This window comes from Botryllus schlosseri, chromosome 7 (genome assembly GCF_051294905.1).
Source record: "Botryllus schlosseri isolate E-star chromosome 7, Bs_hap1, whole genome shotgun sequence".
NCBI lineage: Eukaryota > Metazoa > Chordata > Ascidiacea > Stolidobranchia > Styelidae > Botryllus > Botryllus schlosseri.
In genome coordinates this window covers 10,135,860-10,152,801 of record NC_137242.1, presented here as the reverse complement: position 1 = coordinate 10,152,801, position 16,942 = coordinate 10,135,860, and the positions used below count along the sequence as shown (strand labels likewise).

Here is a 16,942-nt window from a genome sequence, read left to right as displayed (position 1 = left end):
CGTATTTATTAAAAATGTAATTCACTGCTTTCCATTTATAAATAAAATCAATACACTGGAGAATATAGCTGAACATGTTGGTTTGGCTCGGCACGCCAACTTACTTTCTATTACTGAAGTGGCCTGCAGAGAAAAATAATTGCCCATCCCTGAACCAACTAGATCTGTGGAATCACTCGGGTAGGCTATTCGATTTCAACCCACCCTCGCGATGACATGTGTTTTTCAGTTATTGAGCACCTACACAACTGCGAAGCTGGAACAAGAATTACTCACTTCCCGAAACCCGCAACTAAAATTTGAACTATATAATCATTTTTCACAATCCGCGACTAGAACTACTCGACAGATATTGACCGCCAACTACCTAAATTTGCGAAAGTATCTTACTTACCCATAACTTTTTGAATTTCTATCGGAATTTCTTGCGGTTGCAGGAGGACTGAGTGCTGAGCTCCAAGTCTTTTCCAAAATCTTTGAGGTCAAGTCAACATCCAAACAGGCTTGATTCAGGCAACATATTTTCACTTCTTCCAAAATCTGAACATTGTGACAGATTTACATCATAGCTAATTAATTAAGTTTGTCTGCAGGAGCCTTTAGTACTATCAGTAGTCTCAATTTAAGCACAGGTCGGGCTTGTGGTCGAGGATATGTCACAACTATCGTAAATTATTTCAGGAATATATATATGTAGTTTGTTTTGTACTATCATAGCATTCTGTAAAACGAACACTTTGTGAGTTTGTTGCAAAGTCGCAGGTTGACTCGATCACGGCAATGTTGTGTTTGAAACCACTGCGTTAGATTGTACCTACCAAGGGAGCATGGGTCCAAACTGATCTTCATTCTCCATCAGTATTCTTGCTGATGTTCCATTTACGACACTGTCGCGGCCTGATTTAAAAGTTCTTCTCATTCGATCTTGCAGCATCTCTTCATCTGGCACCCTCTATTTCCACTCTGATTTATTGCCTTTTGATGCTCGTCGACGCTAAGTTCGTCTTCGGAAGGGTAGATGTGTTGACTTTGCAAACAGCTTTCTCTGCACAAGTATAGAAGAGTCACAATAATACTTGGCTTAGCCATGGAAATATCTCTTCAGCGCAAAAATAGCAACGTGCTTGTAAGAAATCGATTGCAAGGTTGAAATTAAAGGGGCACCACTCTAAATATGATGTGGTCTCTTGAGAAATAATCTATAAAAAACTCCAATTATGATACCGTAATTTTCCATGTATAATGCGCAAAATTTTCACGATTTTTTGCCCTAAAATCGGGGGGTGCGTATTATACATTGGAACAACGCGCTTGAAAAAAATCTCCCTCGATAAAAAACTTGAAATCACACCTATCTTCATTCTTCATGTTTGTTTCCAATCGCGCATCACTTTCAGCCATCGCGCGTAGTAATAAGTGGGAAGCGACGCGTGTATCCAATTAACGAGAGTCGTGTGCAAAAGCACGCGATCTCCTGCTGAGTTGGTTTGCCGTTTGTACGCGAGCAAAATTCGGTCACTAATAGACACTCGTGCGCGACAATTCTCGCCAATTCATCGCGTCAACGACCGGCCCGAACAATCGCATACGCAATTTATACATACACAAGAGGCCATGTGCGCAAGATATAATCGCTTGCGTAATCAGTCGCATCTCCAACAGACCTGTTGCGCATGACATAACCGTTAGCCTAGGCGCAATCGCATCTATAATAGGCATCGTGCGCAAGATGTCGCTTCGTTGGCCTAAACTAACTCGCTGCCGGCGTCGCAGGCTTTGGCTGCTATCTACTATCGTTTAGACACAATACCGTTAATTTTATAATGATTAGCAATCGCATCTGTAAAAGGTCTTCTCGTGCTCAAGATGCTGTGTCGCTAGCCTGAACTATCGCGCCGCCCGCCTCGAAGGCTTTGGCTGCTATCTACTATCGTTCAAAGACAATCCCGCTATTTGTATAATGATTAGCGATCGCTGTGTAATGATTGTTCAAGAGTGACATCGCAAAACAGAATGACATAGTATACGAAATCGGAACTATTCATGTACTGAAATGCAGGGTGCGTACTATACATGGGTACAGGCTTTTCCCCAGAATTTACATACTATTTTAGGGGTGCGTATTATACATAGGGGCGTACTATACTTGGAAAATTACGGTAAATCCAATTACCCTAAATATAATTATTTTACTGCATTTTGATTTAATACAGTGTTCAGTATAACAAGTAGATTTAATTTCTTAGCCGTTTTTTTTATCTGGACCATACAGTGAAAATGTGACGTTCGTCAAAATAACCCCATGGGATATCACCAAAACCAGAGAAAATTTGAAAACACCAAGGTCATATTTGGAATCAGTGTCGTTCGGAACCCCGAAACAACTCTTCGAATATGCGTTAAGAGTGTAATTCTAGTATAGTATAGCCTACCAATTTATGTGTGGTAATAATTACTTACTTTCATCGTCTGTCAAGATTAGTCGTATTACTCCTTTATCTTGAATTGTCGAGAGATCATACGAGGCAAATGCCTCGTCGTAATATAGAAGTTGAATATACTGTCCCCGATATTACTCCGAAATACAGTTCTCACAGTTTCAGCTATCTCAGATCTGTGATCCACTGTAATCACCCGTTCAGTCGTTCATGATCTCCAGCAGCCTCATTTTCAATGTCACAAATATCACAGGAGTAACATTACAAACAACTGCAGTATGTATATCTGTAAAATACAAGTTTACATCAGGTTCTTATGTTTCTAGGGTTTTCAAATCTTGAATCAAAGGCTCGAGTATAGCATGATATCCCATATTTTTTAAAGCTGAAGTTTTTTCAATCACCTCAGGATGAATATTCCTCCACTTGGATAAATACTTCACTTTAACATTGCCAGTACGGTACAAAATAAAAGCAAGGAAGCTTGTGAAACGTCTAGGACTACTAACGCATTACCAACTACCACATGATCTACAACTACATACAAATGCATACGCAGTAAACTTTGATCACTATTTGCAGCCGTTTGGCAGTTCCCGCTATATGCCGGTATCTGACTGAATACGACTAAGTTGCTTCAGGTTCGACTATACCCAGTGACGCATTGCAGATTCGGCGGATATATTACAACGAAGACAGGAACAATAAATACATCAATACTTACCATCCAATCCACGGCTTAATACAGCAACAAGCCATAAACTTTGCAACTTTCACAAAACAACCTATGAAATGACCGACTCCATCAAACTTCCTCTTTTTTGCAATCCTTTTGAATTGAGCGCTACGTCTATACTGTACGCATGACTGGTTTTGTAACCAGATAATATTGAGTCAATATGGCTCCGTAACCGAACGGCTATGTTTGCGTGCGATGATGTAGCTATGTACGAATCACGATGTTTGTGTATTGCAATATATCCTGTGAGGATGTAACGATGTTTACTTGTCACTCAGCTGAAATAGCGATATAGTGAAATGGTAAAGCGTCCTGCTTCTTGATCGGTAGGTCATATGATCAATTCCCGGCCATGTCAGACCAAAGACTAAGAAACTGGTATCCGTGGCTATCCGGCTCAACGTTCAGCATTCAGGGATAGCATGGTTATCGCATTTCAATCGTCAAAGCATCTCAATGGTGAAAACGAGAATAAGTCTGATTTCTCTCTCTCCCCCCTCTCTCTCCCCTATCTCTCTCCTCCCCTCCCCTCCCCTCCCCCCTCTCTCTCTCTCTCGCTCTCCTTTCTCTATGCTCCCTTTCCCTTCTTTCTCCCCCTTTCTTCTTTCTGCTCTATTCTCTATCTCTCCCCCACTCTCTCTCCCCTATCTCTCTCCTCCCCTCCCCTCTCCCTCCCCTCTCTCTTTCTCTCTCTCCTTTATATATGCTCTCATTCCCTTCGTTCTCTCCCCACTATTCTTTCTGCTCTATTCTCTATCTCTATCTCCTCTCTCTCCTTCTCTCCCTCCTCTCTTTCTCTCTCCCTCTCTCTCTCTCTCTCTCTCTGTCTCTCTCTCTCTCTTCCTCTCTCTCAGTGACGATGATGATGATAATTATGATGATATCACTAAAGCTCAACGTGATACTCTTACTTGATAACCATAGACATGGCTCCCATCATGTCCCATCATGGAAGTTTTTGTCATGTCAACATGAGATTTTAAAACCATGTCGGTGTTTTCATGGAATTAACATGAGAAAGAGGAAGTCATGTCATTTCCATGATAAAATCCATGTTTATTTTTTACAGTGAACGAACTATTCGAAAACATCACAGCTTGAATATTATATGAGGTCTATAAATAGGGTTGCATTTAAAACAAATGGCTGAGCAAAACAATTTTTTTGAAACGTGTTTTAAACAGTGTTTTAAGCCAGGACCTTTTTTTAATTTGTGTTTTTTTAAGCTGTGTAATTATGCCATAATTGTGTAAATACTTTCCAAAAACATGTTGTAAGAGCTTACGGACGACGATTACTACCCGATATAGCCGATGTATACGATATGAGATGGTTGGAACCCTCGAAGTAGTCGGTTCAACAACTATAGTTTGTAGATATTGATCATTGGTGCGGAATGAATTTTCTGATGATGATGACCGCCGACCGTAAAAATTGTGCTGGACGATGTAGTCCTGGTTAAAGATATTTTTGGTCTGTATATGACAGGGGTTGGAAGCCTATTTCGTCAAAGGAGCCATATTTACCCTAGAGCTTCAATTGTGAATATCAATCCCCTATAACGTCACAATTTAATATGCGTGATGTCATGGCTTAGAAGAAAAAAAAAAACAATAATAAAAAACATGTTTTAACCAAGGGTCTTGTTTTAAACATGTTTGTTTTAAATACAACCCTATGTATGATGCTTGTCCATGTCCAATGTCATGATAACGGGATCAGAGTTATAACTGAGTAAAAATTAGGACAGATTCAATCAGCGAATAAATTCGCGCGTTTTCGCTTGTGGATCTAGGTATTATAGCAGCGTAAGATTTGTATGGATAACCGGGCACGCGGGAATAGGCTATACCTGGGAACGAATGCGCGGGCAAACAGGCAATGCAAGCAATATAGAAAACGACAGATGTGTGTTACCTTATCCCTCCAATAGACGTCAATGCACTTATCTGCCATCAATGCAGAAGTCTAAGTGGATCAGTGACTACTAACTCAGTACCAAGTCGATACCAGTGGTTCCTACTATAAACAATTTTTGTAATCCATTTTCGTTCACCCGCCTCAAGCATGGATTCGGCTACACGACCGTATTTTATCCCCCTCATGATACCGTCATTCTCCCCTGAGCTCACATTTATATCGCACCAAATGCTCGGAAACCCCGAATTCCGAAGCATGCGGCACTCCAGAAATAGTATCGCATTATATTATGATGGTGTTCTTGATTTGATTGTCACCGTAGATTTCTCGACAAATCGTGCAGCCATTATGGTGAATTTTCACTTGAAACGTCCTCTCTTCTACCCAATTAGTAACCCCGTCACTAAATGACCAAATCATAAAAATTCTAGCCTCTCACTCTCATCCAACGCTACAAATTCTTGCATGGTAAGTAATCCGTAGGCTATTACAACCCGTAAATATACGTATTACATCCGACGGGAATATATACCTAGTTATATACCTTGATCGGGACGGGTATGCAGTCACTTCCACGTCCACTGCCACTTCACAACGCGATTATGTCACGCTTTTACAGTACAGTTCCGCTATACTTCTACTAATAATATCAAGACGATGCCACTCCTCAAACATGTGAATCCCGACCGACGAGGAACGACAACTGTATAATGCAATGGAAATATTTGGAACACATTTTTAAAAGCTTGCGAAATCGCACTACGATAAGCATTTCGACCTCATGTGAATTCCGTTATCAGTGACTGACACTGATAACGTGCATAGTACTCCTTCGCGTCAGCAGTTGAAATAGAGCTGTGTCAGCGCATTACTGTGTCCGAGCGAAATCGTCTTACAACCTATAATAACCGTAAAGCAGTCCGGAACTTTTCGGATCATCGCAACGGAAGGATAACTGATATGCCCTGCCTGACAATGAGAGTTCGATTTGAAACATAGTTTGCAACTATCATGAAGAAATAGAGGAGTTATCAAATCTGATGGTAAATTGCGTATTTATACCTAAATATTGGAACACGAATTTTTTATTTCCTTTGCAATCTGCTAAACAACAGTAAACAGAGGTGGTCAAAGTAGACAAGAAAGCTAGTCAAGTAGAAGTAGAAGTACTTTTTCATAAGCAACCTAAAACTACTTGAAGTAGAAGTAGAATTGACTGACTTTAAATCTACTTAAGCAAGTATAGTTGTGAAATGATCGTATTTCGTTCGCATGGACTGTCAAAAGCTGCAAATGGATCTATGCAGAAGGTGTAGAGAGCTTGATTCATATGGATGCATCCCAGGAGGTGTCAATTTTTGACAGAATAAGCAGTCGTCCACATCATGGGATGTAAATGATAGTATTGATCAGGGCTGTGGAGTTGGAGTCGGGGTTTGGCTAATTTTCGCTTGATGGAGTCGGAGTCGGAGTTGTGAAAACTGTAGTGGTGGGAGTCGGAGTCGGATTTCGAGAAAATGACCCTGACTTCGACTCCGACTCCGACTCCAACTTCTTTATCATGAACACAATTGCTTTCAAAGGTATCTTTAAATTACTAATATCAATTATAATATGATTTTTATGTACCATCAATCACTGTTATTAGTAACGTTACAGATCAGGGGCGACCAAACCGTGCCCCACAGGCCAAATGTGGCCCGCGAGAAGGTTTTGTGTGGCCTGCGAGGTAATTCTGGAAATTAGGCATAACATCAGATAAAATTGCAAGGCCAACCAGAATTTGATTAGCCTGACCGCGAAATTTGATGGTGTCTAAAACATCAGTTCCGAGATTCCGAGGCATTGGCGTAACCAGGGGCGAGCCACATTTATCGCAGAACTTCGTATTTGACCATAAAGTAGAATATTCCGCAGCAGATTTATTTGACTTGAAATTTTTCTTAGCACTTCGCATGATTTGTTGTCACATTTCCTGCATTTAGTATTGGAAACCATCCTGGAAATTAAAAATACGCGTAATTTACAGAATTGAGTCCAACTATACTCGCAATTAGGAGATAACGTGTCATCCAACCAGATGTGGTCAGTAACGAAGTACTTCTACTTTTTGAAGTACTTGAAGTAGATTTTTCCTACTCCCACTACTTTTTAAGTAGGTATGATTTTAGACTACTTCTAATTCTACTAGACAGTTTTCAGTTTTGTAGGCAAAAATAGACGTAGAATACCTACTTACTTACTTGTGAACCACCACTCCTACTTCTACTTGAGTAGAAATTCCGTCGTTACTTCTACTTCTACTTGAGTAGCGACGGTGACTGACCACCTCTGCGTCCAACATGCGACTTCGCTTGGGCGCTCGAATCGCGATCGTCGGCGATTAAACATTTGCATAAAATGGCAGAGGCATGTTCACCGAAACCGTCGATATTGCTATGTCTAAAACACCAAATAATTCTGTGCCAGCCAAATGATCCTATTGCTATACAGAGGCGACCGCCAATATATACAAGTAATATATTTATTGATCGATCTCATTCATTATATTTGAAAAGCTTTCGTGTTTCGCGCGACCAGGGCATGACTTCACAGTGCACACTGTACAGTTCCACACGGAGTTTTCATGACATAATTGTTATCAATTTTAATGCGTAGTCATGTGAGTCTTGTTTTCAATGTTACCTAATTCGGTTCGTTCCTATCGGATGACTAAAAAAGGTTATCAACATTCAAGGTGCCCGCGCAATGGTTCGTAAATTTCATATGGCCCTTTGGCCGTGAAGGCTGGCCACCCCTTACATAGATAGAATTGGACATTATTTGCAAATTACAATTCAGTTGCGTAGAGGAAGAAAGAAACAATATGCATCTTCGCGACACAGTCACAAATTGATGCAATTTTTGAAATTATACCATGATAATGTGACAGAGCAAATATATCGTTTGGTTGTAAAATTGATGTAAATATAATCATAAACGCTCCTTCCCACTTGACAAAATTAAAAAAATATTTGTAGTGTAGCTTAGCTGCTTGGGTCGAACAAATGATTACGAAAGACTGCAAGTCCTAGTCCTTGCATACTTGACTAAGTGCATGCAGGCTAGGCATATGCTATTTGACTACTACCTAAATTTCATTTTTGACCAATGCCTATTAGTAGTGAGAGTGTGTGTGCTTGTAATCAGCACAGTGTGTAATAAGAAAATTAGTAAGACACATCTCTGTATTAGTTGCTGACTCATACACAAGAGCAACATTTCGATTGTTATATCTACATATTAATTTTACATGATAGGATATATGTCGTGTTTGAATGATTCATACATATTAGGTTATTAGAGAGAACATGTTATAAAAACTGATAAAATATGAAAAAAGAAGGATATTTAGAAAGGCAATCTTTTATGCATAGTGAATAATTCGAGCTGTGCCACAATGAACAATTTTGCGTGCCATCGTTAATCATATGTTTGCATATGTTTAATGGTTATATGATAGTCATTTAACCGTCACTGTGGCATATAATTTTCGAAGTAAATTGGTAATACTGTTGGAGTCGGGGTTGGAGTCGGATTCAGAGTCGGTAGGTTTAAAGACTCACGAGTCGGAGTCGAAGTAGGAGTCGGTCCATTGAAAATGTGCGGAGTTGGAGGAGAAATTTACCGACTCCACAGCCCTGGTATTGATATGGATATGCGATACTAATCCTTTGTTTACTCGAACAACCCGTTTTAGAGAATATCATGGAATGGCACCATCCCCCATATTATAACACCCACAATTCAGTCGAAGATCAATAAGGAGAAGTTATGTCAGATACAGCTTTAACACTTTGCGTGATTAGTATACGTTAGTTAAAAATATGGCAGATCGTAAAAATGCCAAGTGTATAGCTTTATTTTCGGAAAATATAAGGCATTACGACACTTGCTTTTATACTTCCGCACGTATGTTCTCCGGACAAAAGAACTGAAACTATAATTAGAACTAGTCCATCCTCAAGATTACCGGACCACGACTGACCTATCGATCTCGCCTTCCATGACATGCCACCCCATTTTTGCCGCTTGCTTTTTTTCTATACTATCTTCTTTACTGTTCATTCAGTGTGCATGCCTCCTCTTTACATCGCCTAGGCCAAGGTGGGTGTCTGATTCCATAAACTACTCCAAGTCGCTTCGACACCTTGCTATCTTTTCATTGTATCGCATTTTGTGGTGTATTGAACTGATAAAATTGCTAATAAATCAATGATGAGAACTCAACACATAATACTCGCAATTGAAGGAAAAATACAAATAAACAGGTCTAACGTTAAAAAAAGTCAAAGTCCACTTTCCTAGATTACGACACATCATGGGCTGCTGGGTGTAATTGGTAATTGCTAGATTGCGAAACGGTAGTTTCAAACGTTATGGGGAGTCATACTTACTGTGATGAAATATTTGATATGGCCGACAATGCGGTATGAACGGAACCAACCCGGCATTTAAATTATATTCAGCAACACTTTCGTTAAAACATATGTATCACCCCATATCTACTCCGTGCGAAGCGCAACGAAAATTCTGGGCATTACATGACTTTTATGAAAATTAAATGTTGGTACTACTTGAAAACAGCCCCGAAATTTCTTAGGCTACCTTTCTTATTGAGGGGTTAAACTGCTTATTCTTGACAAACTGAAAGTAGCGAAAAGTAAGTATAAGTAGTTCACAAAATATTACGGAGTAGAAGTAGCGAAAAAATATCTAGGGTACTTGAGTAAGTACCAGCAGTAGAGGAAAACTACTTAAGTACTTCGAAAAAGTAGAAGTACTTCGTTACTGACCACCTCTGGCAGTAAATTGACCCATTGACTGCTCTTTTTCGACGATGATTTTCGTAATTCCAGTATAAACACTGGTATAACGGCATTTCGCTGGTGACTCAGATATCTGCAATGAAAACAATCGAAATAGCAAATCGTATAATTTCAGAAATAAAAGTGAGGGATATGTCATTGGTCACATGGAGAGAGAAAGAGAGAGAGATCATTATTATTCTAGTCTGCAGCATCGAAGTGCTTTGACGAGAGAAATTGGATGGATAGAGAAACTTAATAAGTAGTGGTTATCGAGTCGCCACCACTACCTAAAGCAGTGGTTCCCAACCTTTTTATCCTAATTCCCCACTTCCGATTTATTACGAGCCTTCATTCCCCACCTAAAAACTCTATATTCATATCTACCCTTTAAAGTGTTACCTCCAATAAAATTTTGCAAGACTTTGCTTAGTATATAGTACACGTGCTATTGGTGATTGTTAAGATCCCCGGAATTGATCAGCACACAATAAAATTAACGCAGCGGTGAACTGGTAACCGTAAACGCACCTCCGTAAATAAATGCATCCACCCCGGCGCGCAGCCAACAGAAAAATAGGAGGGGTTTGAAAATTTTCCAAATGTTGCGGGGTAGCATCAATTTACATACGTAAATACCGAATAATATATGGGTCAGATAAACTTCATGACGTTGACGAACTCATGCGTGCGATAAGCCGCCGTAAATTACACTTTCTCACAATACTGAAAGAACTTGAAATAACATAAATATGTAATTTCCTTTGTAACGAGTCCGGATGTGCTATCAATTAGCGAGTCCACGATCTCCCTTGAACACATGTTCAGCAATATGAGCTCGTATTACAACGAATCAGAATTTTTCTATCACTACGTTTCGTGACCGATGATGGTGTACAAATGAATGAAAACATGTCTGGAGATCGCAGGACGCTATCCAGGTAATTCTCGCTAATTGGAGACACTGATAATATGAATCGCTGAATTGCAAATGAGCTATGAAATATTCGGTCGGCATTTCAAAACCACATTTAATAAAGGAGAATATTACTGTAAAGATTTTTTCAAAAGTGAGTCTATTCCCCACCAAAAATCCCGAAATTCCCCACCAGTGGGGAATTCCCCACCGCTTGGGAACCACTGACCTAAAGAGTCTGGTGTTGGGAGTTAGACAAAATTTGTTAACACATTTTGGAGTCGGAATTGGGGTAATGGTCGTATTACTAGGGTTACCATATTTTGAGATCAGAAAAAAAGACACTTTTCAAAAATTACGAAAAAACTGTTGATTTTGAAGTTTTCGACCAATTCTGTGTTCATTAAAAAAGGTCCTCTTTCCGACTCGACTCCCGAATTACCCGCTTTTACCCTATCTCAACGGTGTTGACTAAGAAAAGAAAAAAAGGTCATCTTTCCCATCTATAGTCCCAAAATACCCGTCGCGGCGTATTTGTTGCTGGTTGTCTTGCCGACTCTGGCGTTCGATGAATAGGAGTCGAGTTTTTTTATTGCATTTTAATAGTATACTTTTTCTAGAAAAATAGGACAAATTCCAAAATGAGGACAATTCCTCTTAAAAGAGGACGTATGGCTTCCCTAGGTAAATCTCCAACTACCTTAAAATCGAACCAAATGTACTCAAATGTTACTAAAGTATTGTGCCAGGAATCGGGTACCAGACTGAAGTTGATGTCAGATTGAGAAACCGTAATAGGTCGTTTCGACATTCTCCTGTTCACAGTGGCGGCTCGTCCTATAGGGCAACTGGAACATTGCCCCTCCTAAAATTTTGTTCAATAACAATTTAACCATTTATAGACGCACAGCAATCAATATATACCGAGATCACAGCGAAACCCGCGTTCTTGTGCTTTTGCTTGCAAATGCCCATACATAGCGAAGTCTCTGCGAAAATCGAATTCTCTTCTGTGTTTTCGCTTTGTGAATGCCTAGCCGGGGCTTGCCCCGGTAGCGCTCGTAACAAGCTTTCACTATCTATTCTCTCAAAGCCGCGCACAATCAAGAAACGGTGATCTACTCTCTCCTATTCGTAAAATGGCCGAGCAAGCGGGGCAAATATGCCTGGTTGCCCCTAAGGTGTGATGTAACAATCGTATCTATATCTGAACTCGGTTACCGTTATATGCGTTGAGTCGACCTTTGCTGGTATAGGTCGATTTTGACGGTGTTTCGCACCATAATAATTCTTGAAACTTGGTATGATAAGTCGTGAAGGTAGTATTTAACACTGCTCCAAGTTTCAGGCTTGCTACTTGAAGATAAGGGTGGTAATTTCGTTTCCGAAGTTCAGTGTGTGCTGATCTATCATGTAAATTGTACAGCAAACAGATTTTACTCAAAAGCTGGTATTGGTCTCCATTGATTTTGACGATGTTCCATACCGAGATCGGTCATGACATTTGGCACGGTAAGTCTTAATGTTAGTATCGACCGCTGTAACAAGTTTTAAGTTTGTCACTGAACTATGTGGGTGGTAATTTCGTTTCCAAAGTCGAGTGAGAGCTGACTCTTCATTTATCGCTAACAGATTTACGCAAAAGCCGTTATTGGTCTCTATTGATTTTAACGATGTTCCATACCTAGATCTGTCATGAGCTCTTGCACGGTATGCCCTAATTTTAGTATCGAACGCAGTGCCAAGTCTTAAAGTTGACACTCAATGATTGAGGCAGTTATTTTGTTTTCGAGGTCGAGTATGGTAGAGATGCGCGCTGATCTGATACTTAGCCTACCTACATCATTGCGGATCTCACGCAAAAGCCGGTGTCGGTCTGTGCTAATCTAGTCTTGCGTTCCATAACGAGATCGGTGATGATATTTCCAATGGTATATCTCGATGATCGCATGAAACAGCTAAGATTCTCGGTTTGCAATCAAATATTCACATAATTTTATGTTCGCCAATGTCCATTTCACTGTGAAATTGTGGCCTTCAAACCATTTGCTTACAATCCCCTGTCAAATGCGATAGCTATTTCATTTTCGATGTTGGCTAACAGCTGATCATGATCATTCGATCACCCTATTTCTCGATCTATTTTACTCAAAAGTTCGGTGTTCGTCTGTTTGTATTGATTTTGACAGTGTACCATGCCGGAATGGGTTAAGAGATTGCGTATGCTACTTCTCGATGATTTCTTGTAACAGTATACTAAGTTTACGGCTTTCATTCATGTAATTATTGATTAATATATTTTCCAACGGCGATTTCGCAGCAGACTTATAGACAGTAAGCCGTATGTGTTGTGTCACAGTCTCCAGTTTCAAGGCTAAAATGTCCTATGTTGTTCCGAGACCGAAGTTCCGAGGCTGCTGTCCTTAGTTCTTCAAAGACCATTCAAATTGATGTTCTGGATTCAATATGACGGGCCCAATCAATGAGATAACAATTGCGTATGTGTCCGAACTGGTTGACCTTTCCAGTTTCCAGTTAGGCTTACGCAATCTCTCGAGTTCTAGTCATTGGAATTAGCAGTGGCCGCTCGTGACAATATCGGGTGGTGGGGCAAGGGCTGCAAGCGACTTTTTATCAAGATGACGTCGCAATGGCGTTTTCCAACGTAAACAAGTAACTTGGTGGTACGGACTACGGTAACACGAACTTCCCGACAACAGTGATTTTAACGTATGTGCCGCGAGAGGTCTGCAGGTGAGCTGTGACTTGAAGTGTGGTAACTGCGTAAACGGCGTACGGAACAAAGATTCGAGACGGTTCATGTTCGCACTATACCTGACTAATTATCTGCAGAAATGGAAATAAATGACTATAACTCGAGAGATTGCGTAAGCCTAACTGGAAAGGTCAACGAGTTCGGACACATACGCAATTGTTATCTCATAGATTGGACATGTCATATTGAATCCAAAACATAATTCTGAAGAACTACGGATAGCAGCCTCGGAAATTCGGTCCCGGTACAGCATAGGAGATTTTGGCTTTGAGGCTGGAGACTGTCACACGACACATACGGCTTACGGTCTATAGTGTCTATATGTCTGCTGCAAAATCGCCTTTGAAAATAGTTTTTCCGAATAAATACGTGGATGAAAGCCGAAAACTTGGTACACTGTTACATTAAATCATCGAGAAGTAGCCTCATGACCGTTTTCGGTATGGTACACTGTCAAAATTAATACGAACAGACCAACACCGAATTTTGCGTAAAATTTACTGAGGGATAGGATGATCAAGCGATCAGCTGTTAGCCGCCATCGAAAACGGAACAGCTATCGCGCTTGACAGAGTTGTAATTGTAAGCAAATGGCCTGAAGGCCACAATTTCACGGTGAAATTGACATTGGAGAATATAAAATAAAAGTAAATATTTGATTGCAAACCGAGGATGTTAGTAAACTGTTTCATGATATCATCATCTCATCACCTATCTCAGTATGGAACACAGTTAGCGTTAACACAGATATACACCGGCTTTTGCGTGAAATCCGCAATGCGTTAGGTAGGCTAAGTGTCAGATCAGCGCACATCTCTACCAGACTTGGACAACTAGAAAATTTTCAGCTTTTCTGAATTAGATTAGAATTAGAATTAGAGCTCCACAGTTTGTTTCAAACTAGATTAGAATTAGAATTAGAGCTTCACGCAGTTTTTCCAAATTAGATTAGAATTAGAATTAGAGCTACACAGCTTTTTCAAATTAGATTAGAATTAGAATTAGAGCTACTAAGCCTTTTCCAGATTAGATTAGAATTAGAATTAGAGCTATACTTAGTTCGCAAAAACTTGGAAATGGAATGAAATTGTATATGGGAAATGAATACAGCAAAAGGCAGTTCACATCAAATCACAGTGAGTGGTGCAAAAGGCCGTGAGGCGATAGGCGCCACATATTTTTGTTTAATAAACAACAACAATAGTGCATTCCCATAAACATGAGAATGGTTAACTTCTGTACACCAAGCTTGGCTCGATTTTTACTATACTTTAATAAAATATTACTTCTTTTATGGTATCCATGGGCATCGCCCATGTTAGTCAGAATGGCAATGTACTAACGTAAAGTTTTAGAAACTAGAATGCTGTTCGCAGACTACAAGCTACTCTAGCAGGCTATATTCGTCATAATATCTACTATGACTGCACGGTGTAAGTAATGCGATGGCGGCTTGGCACTGGATTTCCCTGCGCAAGCGGGATATTCTTTTTAACTCACTGCAATAGTGCAATATATGCCTCGGACAAAGAGGCATTTTCAGGAAAACAATAATTAGATTAGAACTAGAATTAGAGAATACGGACATTTCACAAATTAGATTAGAATTAGAATTAGAGCATACGAACATTTCACAAATTAGATTAGAATTAGAATTAGAGCATGGAAGCATTTCACAAATTAGATTAGAATTAGATTACTGGCATTTCGCTCTAATTTAGTGAAATTAGACAACTAGAATTATCTAGTTGTCCAAGTCTGATCTCTACCATATTCGACCTTGAAATCGAAATTGCTGCCCTAATCATTGAGTGCCAACCTTGAGACTTGGCACAGCGTTCGATACTAAAATCAAGACATACCATGCAAAAGCTCATGACGGATCTAGGTAAGGAGCATCGTTAAAATGAATGGAGACCAATACCGGCTTTGCGTAAAATATGTTTGCGATAAATGACGAGTCAGCTCTCACTCGATATAGGAAACGAAATTACCACTAACACGGTACAGTGACAAACTTGAAACGTGGTACAGCGTTCGATACTAACATTAAGACTTACCGTACCAAATGTCATGACCGATCTCGGTATGGAACATCGTCAAAATCAATGGATACCAATACCGGCTTTTGAGTAAAATCTGTTTGCGATACATGACGGATCAGCACACACTCGACTTCGGAAACGGAATTACTACCCTAAACTTTAAGTAGAAACCCTGAAACTTGGGACAGTGTTAAATACCACCATCACGACATGACATACCAAGTTTCAAGAATTATCATGGTGTGAAACACCATCAAAATCGACCTATACCAGCAAAGGTCGACTAAACGCATATGACGGTAACCGAGTTCAGATATAGATACGATTGTTACATCACACCTTAAGGGCGACTAGGCTATGTTGCCCCGGTTGCTCGGTAATTTTATGAATAGGAGAGAGTAAATCACTGTTTCTTTATTGTGCGCGGCTTTGAGAGAATAGACAGTGAAAGCTTGTTATGAGCGCTACCGGGGCATGCCCCAGCTAGGCATTCGCAAAGCGAAAACACGAAGAGAATTCGATTTTCGCAGAGACTTCGCTATATAATATGGGCAATTGGGCATTTACAAGCGAAAGGACAAGAAGAATACGATTTTCGCTGTGATTTCGGTATATATAGATTGCTGTGCGTCTATAAATGGTAAAGAACTGTTATTGAACAGAATTTTAGGTGGGGCAATGCCTCAGTTGCCCTATAGGACGAGCCGCCACTGGGAATTAGTCAGGTCAAGTCAAGTGCGAACCCGAACATGAATCGTTTTATTGAATCTTTGCTCCGTACGTAGTTTACGCAGTTGCCTTTAGAGCGAAAATTAGAGGTCTAGAAGTTGTGCAGTAGGGTTGTCCAAAATTTGGAAAATCTTACAAATCCTCCGTTGTAATGTCTTATTCTATAGATTATTGATAAAAAACGACAATGGGCCTAAAAGAAGCTCACAGGAAGGCCGTTAAGATTTCGTGCAAAGCGTTTGAAAGTAGCTGCCGAAGAATAGGCGTGTCACCGACCATAGAACGGTTAGAAGACTAGTAATCACGAAACCACGGCTCTTGATTGGCTAATCGGCTATGCTCCAATGACCACAACAGCAGCAGCTTGCTGATCAGCTGATCAAGGAGTCTGCTACCGGTGGCGATTCTGAAAGCGCATTGTATGTAGGTTGACATATAATGATTTAGGATTGATTCAGGATGTGTTGAGGTACGAACTACATGATGAACAAACAACAGCTACCTCACAAAAACGTCTAAAGCATGGCCGCCT

At 40.1% G+C, this 16,942-nt stretch overlaps 1 long non-coding RNA gene across 1 annotated transcript; it reads right to left on the bottom strand.

The window, feature by feature from the left end:
* Positions 1-440: 440 nt before the first annotated feature.
* On the bottom strand, positions 441-3,713 carry LOC145443525 (uncharacterized). The gene is made up of 3 exons (XR_013916450.1): positions 2,461-3,713; positions 819-1,045; positions 441-540 (listed from the first exon to the last, which is right to left on the bottom strand). It is a non-coding gene; the product is annotated as an uncharacterized LOC145443525 (long non-coding RNA).
* Positions 3,714-16,942: the final 13,229 nt, after the last annotated feature.